This window comes from Chiloscyllium punctatum, chromosome 42 (assembly GCF_047496795.1).
Source record: "Chiloscyllium punctatum isolate Juve2018m chromosome 42, sChiPun1.3, whole genome shotgun sequence".
NCBI classification, from domain to species: domain Eukaryota; kingdom Metazoa; phylum Chordata; class Chondrichthyes; order Orectolobiformes; family Hemiscylliidae; genus Chiloscyllium; species Chiloscyllium punctatum.
In genome coordinates this window covers 59,227,093-59,250,356 of record NC_092780.1, presented here as the reverse complement: position 1 = coordinate 59,250,356, position 23,264 = coordinate 59,227,093, and the positions used below count along the sequence as shown (strand labels likewise).

At 43.5% G+C, this 23,264-nt stretch overlaps 1 long non-coding RNA gene across 3 annotated transcripts; it reads right to left on the bottom strand.

Moving 5' to 3' along the window:
- Positions 1-2,715: 2,715 nt before the first annotated feature.
- On the bottom strand, positions 2,716-18,962 carry LOC140465596 (uncharacterized). 3 transcript variants are annotated; one of them, XR_011955126.1, is made up of 3 exons: positions 18,910-18,962; positions 11,942-12,046; positions 2,716-3,449 (listed from the first exon to the last, which is right to left on the bottom strand). It is a non-coding gene; the product is annotated as an uncharacterized lncRNA (long non-coding RNA). The 3 variants fall into 3 exon arrangements; XR_011955127.1 differs by lacking the exon at positions 18,910-18,962 and adding an exon at positions 17,750-17,821; XR_011955128.1 differs by lacking the exon at positions 2,716-3,449 and adding an exon at positions 10,739-10,901.
- Between the last annotated feature and the right edge of the window lie 4,302 nt (positions 18,963-23,264).

The window sequence follows — 23,264 nt, the reverse complement described above, 5'->3', positions numbered from 1 at the left end:
CCCAGTGTCTGTGTGGGTTTCCTCCCACAGTCTGAAGACGTGTAGGCTCGATGGATTGGTCATGCTAAATTGCCCACAGTCTCCAGGGATGTGCAGGGTTACAGGGATACAGTAGGGGCATGGGTCTAGGTGGGATGCTCTTCAAATGGTCGGTGTGGCCTTGAGGGTCCAAATGGCCTGTTTCCAAACTGCAGGTATTTTATGATGATCTATGATCACGATAAACAAGCTCAATTAACATGGTTTGGATATCGGTAACATTAGTTTCAAAAACCAATCCCTATAGTTACAGGTAGTTCTCCTATAATCAAAGTTTGGGAGAAGATTTGTAGCTCGGGTGCTCGTTGTTGTGGTTCTGTTCACCGAGCTGGGAATTTGTCTTGCAAACGTTTCGTCCCCTGTCTAGGCGACATCCTCACTGCTTGGGAGCCTCCTGTGAAGCGCTTCTGTGCTGTTTCCTCCGGCATTTATAGTGGCCTGTCTCTGCCGCTTTCGGTTGTCAGTTCGAGCTGTCAACGGCACACCCATGGGCTCACCGAGATCTGGACTCAAAGCAGAAGCAGTAATGCAAAGGTTAGAACAAACAGTCTTACCACAAAGTCAACCCAAACTCTGGGTCAGATACGTGGATGACACCTTTGTAATCATTAAAAACACAGAAATAGAGAACACACACCAGATCATCAACGCCACACTCACAGGAATCCGATTCACTAGAGAGGAAGAAAAGGACACCCAACTCCCATTCCTAGACGTGATGGTACAGAGAACACCGAACGGAGAAAGAACCACAAAGGTTTACAGGAAAGCCACAGACACAGACTAAGTCCTAAACTATGAAAGTAACCACCCCAACACACACAAATGAAGTTGCATCAAGTCACTATTCAAAAGGGCCACAACACACTGCAGCACACCAGAAGTGCAAAAAGAGGAAGAGGAACACCTATACAAGGTATTCACCAAAAACGGATACCCTCGCAATTTCATCAACAGATGCCTAAGGGAGAGACAACGGAACGAGGACATGCCGCAACCCAAAGGACTAACCACACTACCATACATCAGGAGCATCTCTGAACTGACAACCAGACTACTGCGACCACTAGGACTCATATAAGCACACAAACCAACAGCCACGCTCAGACAACACCTCACCAGAACGAAGGACCCAATACCCAACATGAGCAAAGCTAATGTAGTGTACAAAATCCCATGCAAGGACTGCACAAAACACTACATCGGACAAACAGGAAGACAGTTAACGATCCGTATCCATGAACACCAACTAGCCACGAAACGACACGACCAGCGATCCTTAGTAGCCACACACACAGACGACAAGCAACATGAATTCGACTGGGACAACACTACCATTATAGGGCAAGCCAAACAGAGAACAGCCAGGGAATTCCTCGAGGCATGGCACTCATCCACAGACTCTATCAACAATCACATCGACCTGCACCCAATATATCGGCCACTAAAGTGGACAGCTTGAACTGACAACCGGAAGCGGCAGAGACAAGCCACTATAAATGCCGGAGGAAACAGCACAGAAGCGTTTCACAGGAGGCTCCCAAGCACTGAGGATGTCACCGAGACAGGGGACGAAATGTTTGCAAGACAAATTCCCAGCTCGGCGAACAGAACCATAACAGTTCTCCTATAATGCCGTGGTTGCATTCTCGTGAAACGTCACTTAATAGGAATAATGGGGCCAATCGGAAAAGTGGCGTTAGGAGGCAGACCAACAAAGAAAAATCACTCCTGATCACTGGAAAAATCACCCAAAAGCCAAAATATAGCACAACCTGAGTGAAGGTTTGATTCATATTTATTGACAAAAGTAAATTTAACACATGACATTGAAACAATATTGTTAATGCAGGGACAGAGAGTTATCATCATCACCTTCAGCTAAAGTTGTGGTTGCAGATGTGGACGGCTGTGGTCAGTTATCTTCTGACTGTTTCTCGGTGTGGTATGTACAAGAGTAATGCAGTCCTGCAGGAATTGTACAGGGCTTATACAAGAATATTTTTCTCTCAGAGGTACAACAATGAACATTTGTTAATTTAATTTTTGATATGAAGCTGCTCAATTGATGGTATTATACCTCCCACACACTCTAACGGCAGCTGACATCGGCACGTGCAGAACGAAGTGAGTGAAACAACACACGCTGGAATCACGTTATTGTGAACAGAGGTAAGCGTTCTCAAAAATACCATTCCCTAACTCTTCAGCCATGTCATAGCCAAATTGTGCTACTGGAACCCACTTTAAATGAGAACTACCCATACTGAGAAATTCAGGTTAACGAATCCTGATGAACCAGGAAATTCCTTTCCACTGAGCAGATGGACAATCTTACTCAGTATAAATACTTTGATGTACAGTGACACTGATGTACAGTGATCATTTCCAAAATCTCCCTTACAAATACACAACTGTTATGTACATTTTATCTACAATATCAGGACCTTTAATTAATAACATTAGCACAAACAGCCCTAAACCATGGATCATTCATTAGTGTGAGTGAAAGCAAAATCCTTCAACTGTGAATCTTTGTGAATTTGCTGGTGTGTTAACAGTTTGGATGACTGAGTGAATCCTTTCCCACACTCCGAGCAAGTGAATGGTCCATATCTCTAGTGTGAACACGCTGGTGCTCCAGCAGGTAGGAGGAATGATTGAAACCCTTCCCACACTCTGAACAGGTGAATGGTCTCTCCCCATGTGAACACTCTGGTATCTCAATAAGTTAGATGAGCAAGTGAATCCCTTCCCACACTCGGAGCAGGTAAATGGTTTCTCCCCAGTGTGAACTCTCTGGAGTATCAGCAAGGAATTTGAGTCAGCAAAACCTTTCCCACACACGGAAGAGTTCAATGGTCTCTCTCCAGTGTGAATTCGCTGGTGTATCAGCAGGTGATTTGTCTGAGTGAATGCCTTCCCGCATTCAGAACAAGTGAATGGTTTCTCTCCAGTGTGAACGCGCCGGTGTTTAAGTAAATTGGATAACTGAGTAAATCCCATCCCACAATCAGAGCAGATGAATGGTCTCTCTCTAGTGTGCACTCGCTGGTGTGTTCGCAGATTTGTTGACTGAGTGAATGCTTTCCCACAATTGGAGCAGGTGAACGGTTTCTCTCCAGTGTGAACTCGCTGGTGTATCAGTAGCCTGGATGGTGAAGTGAATCCCTTCCCACAATCAGAGCAGGTGAATGGTTTCTCTCCAGTGTGACTCCGTTGATGAGTTTCCAACTGGGATGGGTAAAGGAAGCCCTTCCCGCAGTCTGCACATTTCCATAGTCTCTCCCCAATGTGACTGTGCTGTTGTTTAGACATTTCAGATGAATCTTCACAAACTCTTGCACCCACAGAGAATATGTGTTTCTACCCAGTGTGAACAGTGCTCTTTCCTTCAATGTTTCAAAGTCCTGAGATAATTAGGTTGTGATAAACAGAATGACTGTCAGATTTGTATGCAAAACGGTTCAAATTCTCTAACTGCAAACCGACCTTTCAAACATAAAACAAAATCAGTGAGCGAGAAAGCAGAAGAACACACTCAGGTTGTGAAACTGAGAGAAATTCTCTGGTCACTTGTGGAGCTGGCACTTGCGGAAACTGCTGCATTATCATTAAAACCAAACTCCTTTCTAAATATTCTTCGGGAAGGGAACCTGTCACTGTTTGGAAAAAAATACAGAGAGAAGGAGTGATGGGAGAGCTGGGGAGGGGGCCATTTTATAGATGTACACCTCAACCCTGTTCCTGTTTTCTCCCAATGCCTTTCGATCCCTTTGAAGGCTAATAATGGAATAGAAATAAAACTGTGGAATTCTGAAATGAAAACAAAATGTTCAGAGTAAGAGTTGTACAGCATGAAACACATCCTTTCATCTAACTCATTCAAGCATAAATTAAACTGAATTAATCTAATCCTATTTACCAGCATTTGGCCCTTACTCATCCATACCCTACTTGATCATGTACCTATCAATATGCCTGTTAAATATACCAGCCTCCACCATTTCCTCTGGCAGCTTATTGTACACACACACCAGCGCCTGCTCCTTAAGTCCTTTTAAATCTTTCCCCTTCTCACTTAAACCTATGCTCTCGAGATCTGGACTCCCCTACCTTCGGAAAAAGACCATGGCTATTCACTCTATCCATGCCCGTCACGATTTTATAAATTTCTATAAGGTCAACCCTTAAATCTGATGCTCCAAGGATAATACCCCCAGTCTACTCAGCCTCTTCCCATAGCTCAAACTCTCAAATTCTTGCAACATTCTTGTAAACTCCTTCTGAACCCTGTCAGATTTAACAGCATCTTTCCAACAGCAGGGAGGCCAGAACTGAACACAGTACTCCAAAAGTGGCATAATCAATGTCCTATTCAGGATAACACGATATACCAACTCCCGTACTCAATGCACTAACCAATAAAGGCAAGCATACCAAACATCATCTTCACTACCTTGTTTACCTGCGATCCACCTTCAAGAAACAGTGCATCTGCACCCCAAAGACACTGTTCGGCAATACTCCCCAGCACCTTACCTCAAGTGTCTCAGTATGGCCTGATTTGTATTACCAAAATGCAACACCTCACATTTTTCTAAATTAACCTCCAACTGCCACTCTTCCACCCATCGGCCCATCAGATCAAGGTCCCATTGTACTCTGAAAGATTCTTCTTCACCGTCCACTACACCTCCAATTTGACGTCACCTGCAAATATACTAACCATTCCTCACATATTCACTCCAAATCATTAATATAAATAACAAAAAGCAGTGGATGCAGCACGAATCGAAGTGGCACACCGCTATTCACAGGCGTCCAGTCTGGAACAAAACGCCCTCCACCATGATCCTGTTTCCGACCTTCAAGCCAATCTTGTATACAAATAGCGAGCCTGCTCACCAGCCTACGATATTGAACCGCAATGAATGCCTTGCAGGGGTCCATATAAACATGTCCACTGCTCTGCCTTCATCAACCTTCTTTGTCACTTAGAGTCATAGAGATGTATAGCATGGAAACAGACCATTTGGTCCAACCCATCCATGCCGACCAGATATCCCAACCCAATCTAGTCCCACCTGCCAGCACCCGGCCCATATCCCTCCAAACCCTTCCTATTTGTATACCCAGCCAAATGCCTTTTAAATGTTACAATTGTGCTAGTCTCCACAACTTCCTCTGGCAGCTCATTCCATATACGTAACACCCTCTGTGTGAAAAAACTGCCCCTTAGGTCTCTTTTATATCTTTCGCCTCTCACCCTAAGCCTATGGCCTCTAGTTCTGGACTCCCCCACCCCACGGAAAAGACTTTCTCTATTTATCTTATCCCTGCCCCTCATAATTTTGTAAACCTCTATAAGGTCACCCCTCAGCCTACGACGCTCCAGGGAAAACAGTCCCAGTCTCTTCAAACTCACCCTATAGCTCAAATCCTCCAAACGTGGCAACATCCTTGTAAATCTTTTCTGAACCATTTCAAGTTTCACAACATCTTTCCGATTGGAAGAAGATCAGAACTGCACGCAATATTCCAACAGTGTCCTAACCAATCTCCTGTACGTCACAACATGACCTCCCAACTCCTGTATTTACTTCTCTGATTAATAAAGGAAAGCATATCAAACGCCTTCTTCACTATCCTATCTACTTGAAATAACAATCGGTATTAGTGTACAAAACAAACTGTAATATAACATCTCAAGACACTTCACTGGATTAATTATAAAAAACAATATTTGACACCAAATTACATGAGACATGAGGGCAAATGAGCCACTGTTTAACTCCAGTTCATAAACCGCTCGGAGTGAACTGTATTCACTTATTTAGATTTCCTCACAGTGAGAATCAAAATGCACCGAGAACAATAATGTAGATTAATAGCTAAAATGCATCACAAATTCCAGAAGAACAATGTACAATTTCAATTTCAAATACAGTCAAACTTTTTAGGTAGACTAACTCAACAAGAAGATTTTAACCCTACTGTGAATCCTCTTGCAAGGATGCCTGCCTTGAAGAAGTTTTGCTCCTCTCTCTACAAGAATCTCAGGGAGTCCCTCTCCCACTGCAACTCCCAGGTCATTTCCTCTGACCTGAAGCTCTTCAACCATGTCCTGAAACAAACTCGCTACCACAGCCATATTTGCTTCCACCTATCCACTCCACCCTCCTCCCTGACCTATCACCTTCACCCCCTCACCCACTCACCCATTGTACTCTATGCTACTTTCTCCCCACCCCCACCCTCCTCTAGCTTATCTCTCCACGCTTCAGGGTCTCTGCCTTTATTCCTGATGAAGGGCGTTTGCCCGAAACGTCGATTTTACTGCTCCTCGGATGCTGCCTGAACTGCTGTGTTCTTCCAGCACCACTAATCCAGAAAGAAGTTAACCCTGAACATCCCTAGTTGACAATGTTACGAGATGCTTTATAATTAATGTGGGCGGCACGGTGGCACAGTGGCTAGCACTGCTGCCTCACAGCGCCTGAGACCTGGGTTCAATTCCCGCCTCAGGCGACTGACTGTGTGGAGTTTGCACGTTCTCCCCGTGTCTGCGTGGGTTTCCTCCGGGTGTTCCGGTTTCCTCCCACAGTCCAAAGATGTGCAGGTCAGGTGAATTGGCCATGCTAAATTGCCCATAGTGTTAGGTAAGGGGTAAATGTAGATGTAGGGGTATGGGTGGGTTACGCTTCGGCGGGGCGGTGTGGACTTGTTGGGCCGAAGGGCCTGTTTCCACACTGTAAGTAATCTAATCTAATCTAATATAGTTTGAAATGGCATTTTGAAGGGTTGCTGAAAAAGTAATTTATTTAAAGTTTCGCAAGAATAATACACTTGAAGGCCTGGCATCTCTTTCGAATTTAAAAAGTATTCTCAAAACTCAGTCTAATACCAGCAGCAGTATGCTAAGTCAATTCTAGAATTCTCATCTTTGTTATCAAATCACTCGACTTATGCCCTCCACAACCCTGTATTCTATACCAGCTCTATAATTCTGTAGAATCTCCGCACTCCGCCGCTTCAAAAAAACTCAATCAATTTAGTGAGATAGGATTTCCCACATACAAAGCCATTCTTACGACCCCTAATCAGTCTGTGCTTTTTCAAATACTTGTAAATCCTGTCCCTCAGACTTCGCTCCAACAATTTACCCCACCACTAACATCAGGCTCACCAGTCTATAGTTCCCTCACTTTTCCTTACCACCTTGCTGAAATAATGGCACCACATTAGCCACCCAGTGGCAGTGACAATATAAACACCTCAACAAGGGTCCTAGCAGTTATTTCCCATCTTCCTCTTCCCCTGGATTTCATGGATACACTTGATCAGGTGCTGAGAATATATCCACCTTTATGCATTTTAAGACGTCCAGCACATTCTCCTCTGTAATAGGGGCACTTTTCTAGACATCACTATTTGTTTCCCTAACTTCCTTATCCTCGACTGATGCAAAATACTTATTTACGAATCACACATCTGCAGTTCCACACACAGACAGCCTTACTGATCTTCAAGGGGTCTATTATCTCCCTAACTGCTTTTTAGTCCTTAATGTATTTGAAGAATCTCTTTGGATTCTCCTTAACACTATTTGCCGAAGGTATCTCATGTCTCTCTTTTGTCCTCCTGATTTCCCTCGAGTATACTCCTACTGCTGTTATACTCCTTGAGGGATTGACTCGATTCCTGCAGTGTATTCCTGGCCTTCTTTTCCTTAACCAGAGCCTCAATTTCTCTAGTCATCCTACACATATCAGCCTTGCTCTTCACACGAACAGGAATATGCTGTCTCTGGACTCTCCTTATCTCATCTTTGAAGACCTCCCACTTTCCAACCATCCCTTTACCAGTGAATTGCCTCTCTCAAGCAACTTTTGAAAGTTCTTTCTTAATACCATCCAAGTTGGCCTTACTCCAATGTAGAACTTAATGCAACTGGCACATATCCCTCCAAACCTTTCCTGTTCATGCACTTATCCAAGTGCCTTTTAAATGTTGCAACTGGACCTGGATCCACCACCTCCTCTGGATGTTCATTCTACACATGAACCACCCTTTTAAAAAAAAAGTTGCCACTCATATCTATTTTTAAACTCTTTCTCCTCTCACCTTATAAATATGGCCCCTTGTCTTGAAATCCTCCACCCTAAAGAAAAGACCCTTGCTATTCATATAATCGAGGGACGTTATGATTTCAAAAATCTCTATAGGATTACTCATCAGCCTCCTATATTCTGTTGGAAAAAGTCCTAGCCTTTCCAGTCTATTTACATAATTCATGCCCTCTATTTCCCGCCAACATCCCTGTAAATCTATTCTGAACCCTCTCCATTTTAATAATATTCGTCCTGTAAAAGGACAACCAGAACTGGACACATTACTTCAGATGAGGCCTCACCAATGTTGTGTATAACCTTAACATGACCTCTCAACTCCTATACTCAAATGTCTCAGCAACGAAGGCAAGTATGCTAAACAATTTATTAACCACCCCATCCATTTGTGACACAAATCTCAAAGGATTCTCTGTTTTACATCACCCAGGAACCAACCATTAATTATATAAGTCTTACCCTTGTTTATTTTACCAAAAATGAAATACCTCACATTTATCCAAATTGAACTCCATCTGCCATTCCTCAGCCCAGTGACCCAATTGATCAAGATCTTTGCCAACTTAGATAACCTTCACAATCCACTATACTGCCAATTTTAGTATTATCTGCAAATTTACTAACCTTGCTTCCCATGTTCTCACCTAAATCATTAACATAAATTAGAAACAAAAGTGGACCCACTCACTGCTGTGCTGAAGGGCCTGTAGGGATTCTATGGACCCCCATACCGATGTCTGTGGAACAGTTGGTCACAGGCCGACACTACCATGCTCTGTCTCCTACCATAATGTCAAATTTGTTTCCAACTGGAAAGCTCTTCCTGAGTCCCACATGACCTCACTGTACATAATTAGTTTTGCCATGTGAAACCTTGTCAAAGGCTTTACTCTCACCCTAGAGATGCTGCAAATCTGTTCCAATTCCCCTGCCATTTGCCCATAGCCCTCCCAATCATTCCTTGAAAAGTTAAATTCCAAACCTCTTTTGAGAATAACTGCAGAATTTGCATCCAGCTGCTGTTCAGATTGTTCTAGATCTTCAGAACCTCGAATCAAATAATCTTCACATTTTCAACTTGCATTATTTGCCAATTATCTGAAAGTTGTGTTCTGTGGTTAACAAACATTGTCACAAAGTTAATAATTTCTCTATCTCTCTGCAAACTAATATCCTGGAAACACATCAACAACTCAACTAAATCATTGCTTAACCTATTCAGCTTCAAGGAGAGTTATCAGAGTTTCTGCTTGCTGTCCACAAAACAGGAATTCATCATATGTTAATTTATATATGGGTCTTTAAGTCATATTTGGTCTTTGTTGACCAGACTAACATTTATTGTCCATCTTTATTTGACTTGAAGAAAGTGGTGATGAACTATCTTCTTTAACTGCTTTAGTCTACGTGCTCTAAGTACACCACAGTGGATAATCTGCCCTCAAGCCACACCAACCTTCCGATCGTGGGAACTCCCCCCCTGCCACAGCCTCACTGCCCGCCCTATGGTGAGTATCACCCTCAGGCCTCACCACCCTCTCTGTCGCAGGAATCACCCTCGATTCTCAGAACTCTTACTATCTCTGTAAGAGTTCCTTCAGCCTCAAAACCCTCCCTATCTCTGTAAATTCCTCCAAGCTTTACAACCATCCTTCGTTCTGTAATTGTCTCTATCCTCATAAACCTCATCTAAGTCTCCTTCAGTCTTACAATCCTCCCTATTTCTGTGACCTCCTCCAACCTCACACCTTTCCTTATCTCTATAATCTTCGCCAGCTTCCAAAATCTCTGCAATACATACATTCCTCTGACACCATCCTTATGAGGATACTCCTTTTTAATTTCTCCACTTGATGGTGGCATTTTCGGATTCCTTGGCTTCAAGCTCCAGAATTTCCTCCTAAATTGCTCCATCTCTGTACATCACTTTCCTCCCAAAACACTGACCAATCATGTGTTATCTATTATAATATCTCCATCTCTCAACTGATTTCAAATATTGCTTGTCATATTCCTAAGTGTGTCAGAGGTCTACAATAATAAAAAGCACCATGGCCAATTGGGTCTGTGCTGATTAAAAACAACTGTTCTGATCCCATTTCCCAGCACTGCGCCCAAAGCCTTGCCTGCCTTGGCATCACCAGCTTGCAACTAAATACATCTTAAATATTATCAGGTTTTCAGCGTCTACAAACCCTTACAGCCAGTGAGATTCAGTGCAATTGTTACTGAAGACATCAAACGCAGCAATGCAGAGCATCTGAGTCTGTGCAAACCAAAGAGTAACAAACATTTTGAGGGAGAGCAGGGTCCCTGAGAGGGTGTAGAGGAAGTTTACCAAAATGGTTTGTAGGAAGAGTTATTTTATTTGCATGTTTTGGATTTTATTTTACATTATTCATTCATGTGATTTGGATGCTGCTCGTGCACGTCGAAAGTATAGGTGGTCTCTCCTTCTCAACCTTCAGGTTAAAACACCACCAGTCATCTCTCTCTGTAATGACAAAGCAGCCAAATGAGAGAGGTCTGGTCGGACAACAATGATTTTAACTTTTACACAGTGATGCCACTGTGCCCTGTTGGTAGAGAGAGGGAAGGTTGAAGGTGGCGGATGTGACACCATTCTGACACAGTGCTTTGTCCTGGATGATGTTCACTTTCTTTAATATTGTTTGGGACCACACTGCTGCAGGCAAATCGAGAATGTTCCAGCATAATCCTGATTTGTACCTTATAGAAAACAAACAGACATTGGGGAATCAGGGGTTTGGAGAAATGGAGATTGTTCTCCTTGTAGTAAAGGAAATTGAGGGGAGCTGTGACAGAGCTGTGATAATGTTTACAAAAGATATACATTAAGATGATAATACTTGTACTCATCAGCTGATCGTAAAAGGATTACGGACAGATATTGAAGATTTTAGGGAAGATCTACCAAGAGAACAAGGTGATTAAAGGTAGAAATTTGGTAAAGCAAGTAGGAATGACCTGGAACACAATATTGTCACACAATGCGAATGTCCAGGTCTTAATAAATTGAGTAAGTCTGTCAGAGTTTGGTGTTACAATTATTGAGATTCCCACTCGCAAGTCCACTTGTAATATCCTGTAACAAAAGTTCATAAAACCAATCACTATCAGTCAAGGATGTTGGAATATAGCATGCAATTCTGGTCTCCTTCCTATTGGAAAGATGTTGTGAAACTTGAAAGGGTTTAGAAAAGATTTACAAGGATGTTGCCAGGGTTGGAGGATCTGAGCTACAGGGAGAGGCTGAACAGGCTGGGGTTGTTTTCCCTGCAGCGTCAGAGGCTGAGGGGTGACCTTTTCGAGGTTTACATAATTATGAGGGGCATGGATAGGATAAATAGGCAAACGCTTTTCCCTGGGGTCGAGGAGTCCAGAACTAGAGGGCATTGGTTTAGGGTGAGAGGGGAAAGATATAAAAGAGACCGAGGGGGCAACGTTTTCATGCAGAGGGTGGGACATGTATGGAATGAGCTGCCAGAGGATATGGTGGAGGCTGGTACAATGGCAACATTTAAGAGGCATTTGGATGGGTATATGAATAGGAAGGGTTGGGAGGGATAGGGGCCGGGTGATGGCAGGTGGGACTAGATTGAGTTGGGATATCTGGTCGGCATGGACGGGTTGGACCGAAGGGTCTGTTTCCATGCTGCATACCTCTATGACTCTATGAAGGGTAGAAATTCACACCATCCTGTCCTCCTAACCGAGGATGACCATGCATTTTCCCTGTCGCACGTTACCTTTTGTGGATGCCAGCAGTCAATTCTGGGGAATATTATGTGGCTTTCTATGAGTTTCTGCCTTGGGTCTTCACGGGACTGAACAAATCAGCAGATCATTGACACCTGAGACAGGATTTCCCAAGAGTTACTGAGATGCAGACAGCAGGATTTCCTGCCTTTGCTTTCCTTCTGCGCTGTCCCTCTGCCTCATCAATAAGAGATTGGGTGTGAAAAGCTAACACAACTTGGTGGACAAGTTGTGTCCACTCTGAACAATCGGCCCCTTCCAGTAATTCCAAACATTAAACCTTAATCTTAAGCGATTATATCTGGGCCTTGCTGCTCCACGCTCCGAATTTCAAAGAATGAGGGAGGATCTCATAGAAAAGGTGCAACAGTCAAGTTCCAAGAGGGTTACAAACAGTTTGCAGAGAGTTATTTACATAAGTGGGCAACAAGTTGCAAGTGGAATATAATGTGGGAAAATGTGAAGTTATTTAGTTTGGAGGAGTTGACAAAAGAACAGAGTACTATTTAAATGGTGAAAATTGGAGAAAGCTGCACCACAGAGACTTTGAACTAACTGTGCAAGAAACACAAAAAGCTAGCACACGGGTGCAACAGGTAACCAGGAAGGGTAATGGAATGTTGTCCTTTATTTCAAGGTGCTTGCAGTATAAGAATTTGGAGTCTATGTCTTAGTGCAACTGTACAAGGCAAGTTCAAGACCACTTTGGTAGTAATGTAAGCAGTTATGGTCCCCTAATTTAAGGAAATATATCACGTTGTTGGAGGTGTTTCAGAGAAGATTCACTGCGATGATCCCTGGTTTGGAGGGATTATCTTTTAAAGAAAGGCTAAACAGGTTGAGAATCTATTCACAGGATTTTGGAAAATAGGAGATGATCTAATTGAAACATGCAGGATTCTTGACAGGTTTGACAAGGTAAGTGCTGAGAGGAGGTTTCCCATCATGGGAGAGTCTCAGACAGGGAATCAAGAGTCATGTTTCAGAATTGTCAAGTTTAAGGCAGCACATGCATAGGTAAGGGATTCAGTAGCAGGTGAGATGGATAGAAGGAAAATTTTAGAGATTGAAATTTCTGGTGTTTGTGATTGAGCAGATGCACCATCAGATGCTCACCTTGGGGTCAGAAATAAGAGCAATATTGTGAAGAGTGTCACTCAGCCTCAGGCAGTTCCCAGCAAGAGGGTGGGACTCAGCAGCAAGGGAAACTAATTTGTAATAAAAACTGAAAGCAATGGTTTAACCATCTCAAAGTTTTACTGGAGGAAATTTCAGCTGATCAAGTAACGGACATGTGATTAGCAGTTTGATAATTGAATAACAATGGAGCAACGCAGAGGAGTGACGGTGAGGTCGAGCTGAGCATTATCAGTGGATATGTGAAACCTGACACCGTGTTTTTGGTCACGATTACGTCCTGGCAATATGCAAATGAAGGGCCAAGAACTGATCCTTTATGAATAACAAATTCAGAAAGGAAAAGGAGAGTGGATGCGCAGCATGATTTTCCAAAAATGGTGAGGTCAAATATTGTTTTAACAGAACAGGTGAAAAAGACATAACCAGAAAAGAGAGAGAGACAGACAGAACAAACAACAATACCTGTGAAGAGGAGGAGGAGAATTGGAAAAGAGAAACATAATTGGAATATTTGTAGTTAACCGGGAATAGGGTAAAAGGGTTAAGATGAACTCTGATAAGGCTTGACAGGAGACGTAGAAAGATGTGAGTTTAGGACTAAAGGGCTTTTGCCCGAAACGTCGATTTCGAAGCTACTTGGATGCTGCCTGATCTGCTGTGCTCTTCCAGCACCACTAATATGAGAAGCACCATGCGAGGCAGTTTGGCTTGGTGGGCGAGTGGAAGGAGGGATGCAGTCGAGGCTGCTGATCAGATTGTCTAAATCTTAATAACAAAGAACCTCCATCTATTCCTCACTCTTGTTATTGGAGGGGAGTAAGAAGGAGACAGGATGATGGACAGCATTTTGGAAATAAACAAAACCTGTGTTAGTGATATTAAAAATGAGTAAACAAACCTGATGTGTTTAAATTTTATCCAGAATATTAAAATATACAACAGAAGTTGGGGTTCGAATCGCAACTCAGCTGATGGTGGAATATGAATTCAATTTTTTAAAAATCAGGAATTAAGAAACTACTGATAGCCATGGAACCATTGTCAACAGCAGAAAAAATACCTAGTGTCCTTCAGGGAAAGAAATGTGGCCACTCACAACGGCCCAGCAAGTTACTCAGTTGTATTAATGACCGCAAAATCTCAACAAAGGAATGAAACTAGGTGTACTACATGACATCTACTAGCACACTAGAAAATATAACTACAGGATCAGCCCTTGTGACCCTGCAAAGTCTTCCTTTCTAACATCTGGGATCTAGTGCCAAAATTGAGGCAGCTGTCTCATAGACTAGCAACAGCCTGACATAATCACGAAATCGGACCTTGCAGACACTGACTGGAGATCACCATCACCATCCTTAGATATGTCTATCCTATCAGAAGAACAGACCAGGCAGAGGATGGACAGTGATGTACAGACAGGAATATTTACCTTGGGAGTACTCAGCATTGACTCCAGACACCAGGAAGTCTTATAGCTTCAGCTGATTTCCAAATACCATCCTGCCTCAGCTGATGAATTGGTACTCAGCTGAACAACACTTGGAGGTAGCACTGAAGGTATAATTGGTACCAAATATAATCTGGGCACAGGATTTCAATGCTCACAATCAAGAGTAGCTTGGCAGCAGTACTATTGATGGAGCTGGTCAGGTCCTAAAGGACATAGCTGCTGGACTGGGTCTGCAACAGGTAGTGAGGCAATCAACTAGAGGGAAAACCATACCTTACCTCATCCTTACCAATTTACCGTTCAGGACAGTATTGATAAGAGCAACCATTGCACAGTCCTTTTGGAGACAAAGCCTTGCCTTAAAATTGAGAGCACGTCATTGTGTTAAGTGGCACTATCACTGTGCTAAACTGGACAGACTTCGAACAGATGCTGGAACTCAGAACTGGGCATCTATAGAGGTACTGTGGGTCATCAGCAGCAACATTGTACTCCGGAACAATCTGAAATCTCATGGCCTTGCATATCCTGCATTCAACATTAGCATCAAGCCAAGGGATCAACCCTGGTTCAATGGATAGTACAGGAGGGCATGCCATGAGCAGCACAAGGATTAAAAATGATGTGCTAACCTGAAGAAGCTGCCAATCAGGACCTCCCTGCATGCCAAACAGCATAAGCAGCGAGAGATGGGCAGCACAGTGGCACGTTTGTTAGTACTGCTGCCTCACAGCACCAGAGACCCGGGTTCAATTCCCACCTCAGGTGACTGACCGTGTGGAGCTTGCACATTCTCGCCGTGTCTGCGTGGGTTTCCTCCGGGTGCTCCAGTTTCCTCCCACAGACCAAAAATGTGCAGGTTAGGTGAATTGGCCATACTAAATTGCCCCTAGTGTTAGGTGAAGGGATAAATGTAGGGGAATGAGTCTGGGTGAGTTGCGCTTCGGCGGGTCGGTGTGGACTTGTTGGGCCGAAGGGCCTGTTTCCACACTGTAAGTAATCGAAGATAGAACTAAGCGATCCCACAACCAATGGATCAGATCTAACCTCTGCAGTTCTGCCATAGCTAGTCATGAATGATGATGGACAATGAAACAACTCCCTGGAGGAAGCACACCAAATATCCCCACACGTACTGATGGAGGAGCCCAACCTATCCATGCAAAAGATAAGACTATAGTATTTGAAGTAAGCTTCAGCCAGGAGTTTCAAATGGATGATCCATCTCTGCCTGCTTCAGAGGTCCCCAACATCACAGTTGCGAGGTTTCAGCCAATTTGATTCACTTCAAATAATATCAAGAAATGGATGAATAGTGCAAAAGCTATTGGCTCTGCCAACATTCTGGCAATAATACTGATGACACATACTCCAGAACTTGTCCCACCAAGCCATGCTGTTTCAGTACCACGACAACATTGGCATCTACCAACAATGTGGAACATCACCCAGGCATGCTCAGTACAAAAACACAGGGCAAATATAACCTGGCTAATTTCCTCTCCATATGTATCATCAGAAAAGTGATGAAAGGTGTCGTCAACAATGCTATCAAGCAGCACCTGCTCAGCAATGTTCAGTTTGGGTTCCGCCAGGGCCACTCAGTTCCTGATCGTGTTACAGACTTGATTCACAAACTGACAATCAGCTGAATTCCAGAGATGAGGTGAGGGTGACAGCCCAGTCATAGAGTAATAGGGCCATACGGTAATAAGGCCCTATAGCCCATATCCCTCTAAACCTTTCCCATCCATGTACCTATCCAAATGCTTTTTTTTAAAAAAGTTGCTTGTGTACCTGCCTCAAACACTTTATCTGGCAGCTTATTCCATGTGCACAACATATATATAAAGAAGTTGCCTCTCAGGTCCTTTTTAAATGTTTCCTCTCTCACCTTTAGACCTATGCCCTCTAGTTTTCAATCTCCCATCCTTGGGAAATAAACTATATGCGTTCATCCACTCGAGGCCTCTCATGGTTTTATACACATCAATAGGGTCACCCCTCATTCTCCTACATTTCAAGGCATAAAGTCACCCTGTCCTGGCCAACCTCTCCCTATGGCTCAGGCCTATTTGTCCTGGCAACATCCTCGTAAGTCTTCTTTGCACTCTTTCTGGTTTAATGATATATTTCCTAAAAACAGGGTGACAAAAACTATGCACAACACTCCAAGTGAGGCCTCACCAACGACTTCTAAAACTGAAGCAGAACATCCCAACTCCTTTACTCAATGCCTCAACCAATGAAGGGTAACATTCTAAATGCATTCTTCACCAGCCTGTCTGCCTGTGACACTGCTTTCAAAGAACGATGTACTTGTCGTCCTGGTCCCTCCGTTCCACAGTTCTTGGGACCTTACCATTTACTGTGTAAATCCTATCTTGGTTTGAGTTTCCAAAGTACAACATATCACACTTATCTGTATTGAATTGTTTTTGCTAATCCTCAGCCTACTTCCCCATCTGATCCCTCTAATTTTTTGGTTAACTTCTTCGGTATCAACAATACCTCCTAATTTTGTATCATCCACAAAGTTACTAATCGTGCCTTGTACATTCGCATTCGGATCATTTATGTAAATAACAAATAAAAAGTCCATTCCTTTGTTACATATCGATTTAACTATCCAAGCACACTCCCAGTCGGCCTCCCACATTCACCCTCTGTAACCACAAGAATATATAAAATTCTGCTGCCCACGTGTACCAAACGTTGTTCACCCATCAGCCCTGTATTCCCTGACCTACAAAGGCTCCCATTATAAGCAACAACAATTTAAAATTCTCACCCTTCATTTAATTCCTGGCTGTGATTATCCCCATCTCCCTGTACCACACAACCCTTAAGACCTCAACAATTCATTTCGTTTCAGATTCCAGAAACGAATGTTTCTTCATTATGATTTTTTTCATTAATTCACGATTGGCTGCTGCTTCTACAGTTGCCAAGGCAACAAAGTCTGGAATTCCCACTCTAAACCTCTCAAGTTTGCTTTCCTCCTTTAAGATATTCCTGAAAACCTGCTTATTTCGGAGTGCTTTTGGTAATCTGACTTAATATTTACATCTATTGTGTTATGTCAAAAGTCCCTTGATAATATTTCTGTGAAATTATAAACATTATAAAAATGTAAATTGCTCATAGATTTGGACATTTATCATTAATTCTTCACTATTGCTGGATGAAAAATCTAACTCCTTACCAAACCACACTGTGGGAGCACCTTCACCACATGAACAGCAACAATACAAGAAGGTTAAACATCATCTTTTCCACAGGCAACAGGGCGTTGGCAGTGATCACTAGTATCTGTGGAGGAAGAAACAGACTAACTTGTTGTTGCAAGGTTTGTAGCTCAGGTTGAGGTTTAGGGTATAGGTTTGCTCGTTGAGCTGTAGGTACAACAACTAACTGTTGTAGGAAGTGCAAAATGAATCACATGGAATGAAAATGTTGTAGAATTTGATGGCCAGAGATGGAAGGGAAATGGACTCTCTCACTAGAAAAATAACTCCTGACTGCAAAATATATTGCGGAAAATTTGGTAAGAGGGCAGCACATAGTCAGGGGTGGGCAGCAGTGGAAAAGTAATTTACAAAAGGTCTGTGAAAGTAACACTAAGATACTAAAGTGGGCGGCACGGCGGCACAGTGGTAAGCACTGCTGCCTCACAGCGCCAGAGACCTGGGTTCAATTCCCGCCTCAGGCGACTGACTGTGCAGAGTTTGCACATTCTCCCCGTGTCGGCATGGGTTTCCTCCGGGTGCTCCGGTTTCCTCCCACAGTCACAAAGATGTGCAGGTCAGATGAATTGGCCATGCTAAATTGCCCGCAGTGTTAGGAAAAGCGGTAAATGTAGGGGTATGGGTGGGTTGCGCTTCGGCGGGTCGGTGTGGACTTGTTGGGCCGAAGGGCCTGTTTCCACACTGAAATGTAATCTAATCTAAACAGAGCTAAAATATACCCATCATTTGAAAGTGATGAAGTTAGATATTGACAGAGGTAATCAGGGAACACAGAGATGATGCAGTGCAATGTTAGCAGAGATAACCCCACAATCTGGAAAGGTATCCAGAAGATTTTCTCTTGTTTTGAAATTGCTCTGCCTCATCACCCTCTCCCTTTGGAGGCTGCGCATGCGCCCCGCTGCTGTTCGCACGTGTCCCGCGAATCATTGCCCCCAATAAAGATGGTGGCGGTCACTCGGGCCTATCGCCATCTGAGGCGTATTTAAGTTTCCTGCAAACATGGACATGGAAGTTTCAAGTTTGTGTTTTCCTATATGCACCAACTGTTTGTAAAACTTCTCAGCCAATATTAACATAACTTCCCTCTCACTTTCTGCTGTTTTTCTTTCTTTACCTCACAGACCAAACCCTGGTCTGAGCGATACTGCACTGTCCGCGAGGACGATCACGTGATTTACACTACTCCCGCCTCTCATTAACTCTGAATGGTTGGAGGACCAACCACCGCCGGGTCTTCCAACTCTACCCCGTTCTCTTATTGGTCCAGCGCTGACATCAATCACCCAGGGGCCTCATGGGAGTTGGAGCATGCGCAGTGTTTCCTGCTGTAACGAAGAGAATGTTGTATTTTCAGTCCAGGAGATAAACAAAACTCGATCGGAAAGATGCCAGGTTAGAGATCCTGGGATTTTAAGACTTAAACGCTTAAAGGTAGCTCTTGACGCTCCTCTGTCAGCGATAATGTTGGTGAAATAAATGTAATAAATATTTGCTGTCCCTGAATTCCAACCTCCTGTGGATTTCCGATCTTAACTCTGCCACTTTTTTCATCTTTGACATGTTTTTAGCTTCCAAGGCCATGAGCTCTTGAATTTATTGCCTAAACCTCCCTGATTTTCAAGGTCCCTTTGTTCAGAATACTCCTTAAAACCTATCTCTTCAGCACAGTTTTTGATCACTTTGCCAAATACGTGCCGGGTGTACATATGTGCCTGGTGTCAAATATTGCTTTATGACAAGTGTAATATGTCAAGTTGTTGCGTTGCATGAAAAATGTGAAAATGTACAAATTGTTCATCTGGACCTCCATGATAATTTGTTAAGTCTTTACCTAACAGCATTGCAGGCACACCATCACCACACAGACTGCAGCAGTTCAGGAGAGGACAAACATCATCTTCTCCAGAGTTAATGTTTCAGGACATGCTGAATGAATGACAGAGAATAAACATGGTGCAGAACTTATTGGTTCGTATAAGCTCAGAAGCAGAACAGAAAAGGACTGCATTAAGAACAATATCTGACTGAAACATATTGTGGGAAGATAAAGCTTCTCAATCCATAGCATATGGTCAAAGGAATGCGGTCGAAACCTCATCTAGACACAATTTTATCAAAAAACACAAGTGTTAAACAGACAGGCTCTCACATTATTAGAAACAGATGGATCTGAAGAGAGAGCTAAGAGCAGCAAGGAGGGGACATGCAAAGTCCTTAGTTGGTAGGATTAGGGAAAACCCAAAGGCTTTCTATAGGTATGTCAGGAATAAAAGAATGACGAGGGTAGGAATAGGTCCAGTCAATGATAGTAGTGGGAAGTTGCGTGTGGAGGCTGAAGAGATTGGGGAGACATTGAATGAATACTTTTCGTCAGTATTCACTCAGGAACAGGACATTGTTGCCAATGTAAATACTGAGTCACAATTAATTATAATGGACGGCTTTGAGGTATGTAGGGAAGAGGTGTTGGAAATTCTGGAAAGGGTGAAAATAGATAAGCCCCCTGGGCCTGATGGCATTTATCCTAGGAATCTCTGGGAAGCATGGGAGGAGATTTCAGAGCTATTGGCCTTGATTTTTGTGTCCTCATTGTCGACAGGAATAGTGCCAGAAGACTGAAAGATAGCAAATGTGGTTTCCTTGTTCAAGAAGGGAAGTAGGGATAACCCTAGTAACTATAGGCCGGTGAGCCTCACATCTGCTGTGGGCAAAGTCTTAGAGAGAATTGTAAGGGATAGGATTTATGAACATCTGGATAGGAATAATGTGATCAAGGATAGTCAGCATGGTTTTGTGAAGGGCAGGTCGTGCCTCACAAACCTTATTGAATTCTTTGAGAAGGTTACTAAGGAGGTGGACGAGGGTAAAGCGGTAGATGTGGTGTATATGGATTTTAGTAAGGCGTTTGATAAGGTTCCCGATGGTAGGCTACTGCAAAAAATACGGAGGTATGGCATTGAGAGTGAGTTGGAGGTTTGGATTAGGAATTAGCTGGCTGGAAGAAGACAGAGGGTAGTGTCTGATGGTAAAGGTTCATCTTGGAGTGCCGTTACTGGCGGTATTCCGCAAGGATCTGTTTTGGGACCATTGCTGTTTGTAATTTGTATAAATGACCTGGAGGAGGGGCTAGAAGGTTGGGTGAGCAAGTTTGCGGATGATACGAAAGTCGGTGGAGTTGTTGACAGTGAGGAAGGATGTGTCAGGTTACAGCGGGATATAGATAAGCTGCAGAGCTGGGCAGAAAGGTGGCAAATGGAGTTCAATGTGGGTAAGTGTGAGGTGAATCACTTTGGTATGAGTAACAAAAAGATGGTGTACTGGGTTAATGGTCGGATACTTGGTAGTGTGGATGAGCAGAGGGGTTTTGGTGTCCATGTATGCAGATCTCTGAAAGTTGCCACCCAGGTAAATAGTGTGGTGAAGAAGGCATATGGCGTACTGGCTTTTATTGGTAGAGGAATTGAGTTCCGGAGTCCTGAGGTCATGTTGCAGTTGTATAAGACTCTGGTGCGGCCGCATCTGGAGTATTGTGTGCAGTTTTGGTCGCCACAATATAGGAAGGATGTGGAGGCACTGGAACGGGTGCAGAAGAGGTTTACCAGGATGTTGCCTGGTATGGAACGAAGATCGTATGTGGAAAAGCTGAGGCACTTAGGGCTGTTTTCATTGGAGAAAAGAAGGTTTATGAGTGACTTGATAGAGGTGTACAAGATGATTAGTGGTTTAGATAGGGTTGACCATGAGAACCTTTTTCCACGTATGGAGTCAGCTATTACGAGGGGGCATAGCTTTAAATTAAGGGATGGTAGGTATAGGACAGATGTTAGGGTTAGATTCTTTACTCAACGAGTCGTGAGTTCATGGAATGCCCTGCCAGTTGCAGTGGTGAACTCTCCCTCTTTATGGTCATTTAAATGGGCATTGGATAGGCATATGGAGGATAGTGGGCTAATGTAGGTTAGATGGGCTTGGATCGGTGCAACATCGAGGACCAAAGGACCTGTACTGCGTTGTATTTTTCTATGTTCAATGTTCTTGAACTTGCTAATCTGACCACCTATATCTTGCTCCAGATCATTTATATATATCACAAACAACAGTGGCCCCTGTGGAACACCACTGGTCACAGTTCTCCGTTTTGAGAAAGTTCCTTCCACTAGTACTCTCTGTCTCCTGTTGCCCAGCCAGTTCTCTATCCATCTGGCTAGTACACCCTGACTTCATTCGACTTCACTTCATCCAGCGGCCTACCACGAGGAACCTTATCAAATGTCTTACAGAAGTCCATATTAATGACATCGACAACCCTTCTCTCATCAATCAACTTTGTCACTTCCTCAAAGAATTCTATTAAATTGGTAAGACTTGACTTTCCCTGCACAAAACCATGCTGCATATTACTAATAAGCCCATTTTCTTTCAAACATAAATACATCCTATCCCTCAATATCTTCTCCAGCTACTTCCCGAACACTGACATCAGGCTTACTCGTTTATAATTACCTGGATTATCCTTGCTACCCTTCTAAAGCAAGGGGACAACATTAGTAATTCCCCAGGACCTCATCCGTGTTCAAGGATGCTACAAGGATATCTGTTAAGGCCCCAGCTACTTCCTGTCTCACTTCCCGCAGTAAGCCGGGATAGATCCCATCCGGTCATGGGGACTTGTCCACCTTAATGCCTTTTAGGTTAGAATCCCTACAGCGTGGAAACAGGCCATTCGGCCCAGCAAGTCCACTCCGACCCTCCAAAGTGTAACCCCACCCACACCCATTTCCCTCTGACTAAATTGCACATAACACTATGGGCAATTTAGCATGGCCAATTGACCTGCCCATCTTTGGACTGTGGGAGGAAACCAGAGGACCAGGAGACATGGGGAGAATATGCAAACTCCATACACAGAGTTGCCCAAGCCTGGAATTGAACCTGGAACCCTGGTGCTGTGAGGCAGTAGTGATAACCACTGTGCCGCAATACCCAACACTTCTGCCCTCCTTCTGCTGACTTGATCTAGAGTAATCAAACGTCTATCCTTAACCTCAACATCCGTTATGTCCCTCTCCTCGGTGAAAACCGACGCAAACTATTCATTAAGAATCTCAACCATTTTCTCTGATTCCATGCCTACCTTCCCTCTTTTGTCCTTGAGTGGGCCAACCCTTTGGGAGAAAGTGAGGACTGCAGATGCTGGAGATCAGAGTCAAAAGGTGTTGCGCTGGAAAAGCACAGCCAGTCAGACAATATCTGAGGAGCAGGAGAGTTGATGTTTAGAGCTTTAGCTCTTCATCAGGAATGGGCTACCCTGGATTATCCGTGGGCCAACCTTTTCTCTCATTACCCTCTTGCTCCTTGTCAATAAAAGGTTTTGGGATTTTCCTTAATCCTGTTTGCTAAAGAAATTTCATGACCCGTCTGAGCCCTCATAATTCCTCGTTTCAGATTGGTCTTACTTTCCCGATATTC